Source organism: Hibiscus syriacus, unplaced genomic scaffold (genome assembly GCF_006381635.1).
Source record: "Hibiscus syriacus cultivar Baekdansim isolate YM2019G1 unplaced genomic scaffold, ASM638163v2 tig00111402_pilon, whole genome shotgun sequence".
NCBI classification, from domain to species: Eukaryota; Viridiplantae; Streptophyta; class Magnoliopsida; order Malvales; family Malvaceae; genus Hibiscus; species Hibiscus syriacus.
Genome location: NW_024063082.1, coordinates 7842089 through 7844664, shown reverse-complemented (window position 1 = coordinate 7844664; position 2576 = coordinate 7842089).

Here is a 2576-nt window from a genome sequence, read left to right as displayed (position 1 = left end):
CATTAATTTCTTCCAATGATGATAGTTGACTCCATTGAAGTATGGAGGTTTGTCGGTTGGTAGGGAGTCTTCCATGTGGAACGAGCCGGAGGTGGAAGCCGTCTTCTCGGTTGTGTAGGGAATTGGTAGAGCTTCTTCTAGGATCGTCTCAAGGTGGTTAAACCTTCTTAACGAGTTAGGCTCTGATGCTAATTGTTAGGATTTTCGAAAGCTCGAAACGACAACCGAAACGATTTGCAAAGAGGGGTCAGAACGGTTTTGTGTTTAGGGAGTAAAGAGATTGAAAGATAGAGAATTGCACAGCGATTTATAGTGGTTCGACTTTCTCAATCAAAGTCTACGTCCACTACCTTAGCTCCTCACCAAGGATTTTCCAACAAATTCACTAATTTGTTCTTTCTTTTGCGGATAAAGAGTAACCTTACAAATTCCCTAGTTTTTCCGGGATAAACTAGAACCTTTCCCTAGCTTTTACACGGGATTAGCTAGAACCTTTCCCCTTTACAAAAGGATAAAAGATGTAAACAAGAAAACCTCTCTAAGGTAGGTGTTTACAAGATTGAGCTCACAAGAACAAAATATTTACAAGAGAAAGATGAAATAAGAATGAAAAACTCTTCTCTTGTGTTTGATTGCTTGGATAGTTGTTCTCTTCCTTCTTCAAGTGTCCTTAGCTTGTATCTATAGCTTGGAATGTGTTTGAAGTCATATCTAGCCGCTGGGGATGTTTTGGAGCCGTTTGGGAATGATTTTTCTGTAAAAATAGGCTGCCCAAAATAGGGGGAATCGGTACCCCTTCATAGGGAATCGATACCCCTTCATAATATTCAAATATTATGACCGTTGGGTTTATGAACAGTGAGGGAATCGGTACCCCTTGGGGGGAATCGGTTCCCCTTTTACATACTGTTCAAATAGTAAATTACTATTCATAAAAACATTTTTGTGCTCAATTTTAAATTAAAAGAACTTTGAATTATTTTTGTAAATTTTGAATAAATTCAATTAAGTCCAAATACATTTTGTAAATTCAATTCAAGTCCAAAAACCATTTTGCCTTAAATTGTTATATCGAAACATAGTTCAACAATATATATATATATATATATATATATATATATATATATATATTTTGTTCTAACTTACCTTATTTATTAACACTATTTTCTTTTCATTCTTCCCTTCTTTTATTTTTATTTATTTTATTATTTCGTTTTGTTTTATTATTTTATTTATTTTAATTTGTTTTCTTGTATTATTTTATTTTATGTCTTAGCCATTTTCGGGGATTTATTTGTTTCATTATATGTGTTTCTTTTATTGTTTGATCTTGTATTTAGCATGGTTATTTTTTTATTTTCGTTAATAAACTTGTTTTCCTTGCAGTATTTTTGTTCCTCCTTTTTATATAACATTTTATCATATAGGGGTATTTTCGTAAACTTGTTAAAGGTAAGTAATTTGGATCTCTATTTTACCTTTTAATTTAAACTTTCAATTTTTTTAATTAAAGACAACTGGAAACTACGTAGTACCGAAAGGGCAGTTCAAGGGTGCTAACCCTTCCTTGACTGTAACCGACTCCCGAATCCGACATATTTTTAGTAAGACGCAGATCATGTAAGACATACGGTATCTGATCAACCCATTTTCTTTAAAATAAATGGTTGGTGGAGACTCCAATCCATATTTTTACTAAGTCAAAGCTCAATTTGGGGCCAACCGAAAGACGGTTCCGACAAGGATGAAGATAATTCAACTACTAGATGTTCAATGATATCCATGCATAATTCAAGGCACTGAAACCTTCCCTCAAATGTAAATGATGTAAGGTCGTAAAGAGGTTAGAATCTAATAACCTTAAAAACATGAGCATTTAGACATTCATCTATAAAATCAAGGCATAATAATAATAAAAATGTCCTTAATATTTGATTAAGTAATCATTTTGATCATTATTTTTTAGAGCATTTTAGCCCATAACATTTCATTTTTATGTCAAAAAGACCCTTAATGTTTGACTAAACATTTACTTCAACTCGTTTTCATTTTTTTGGAGCATTTTGACTCCCATCATTTCATTTTAGGGAAAAATGACTCATATTTTAGAGCGTTTGTCGTTTGTTGACTAACGATTTTCATCTTCATAGGAATTTTTTTGCTCAGAAATAAGATGTTGGGGGCCACAATGCTTAAAAAAACAAACAAAATGACTATATGATCAAATAATTATGAACATTTTTTGTCATTATATTAATAAGAAAAGAAACCATCTTCCCATCATTTAAATTAACTCGATAAATAAGAGTAAAAAGCTTAAAACCTATGGAAGTCTTTTCACTCCATAAACAAATGGACAATCTCATAAATAAATAACTCTCAATTGAGCAATATCACATTCTAAATTACGTTATTGTCACATGATTAAAGAGGGACAAGTATTATACCCTTTTACATTCCACCACTTTGACAAGATCTTACCCCAAAGTAACCATTTGAAACCCAATAATGAATCATCCATATGGCCTTACGAATCCACATAATGGGCCATGGAGTAGAACTATTAGGATAGTAAT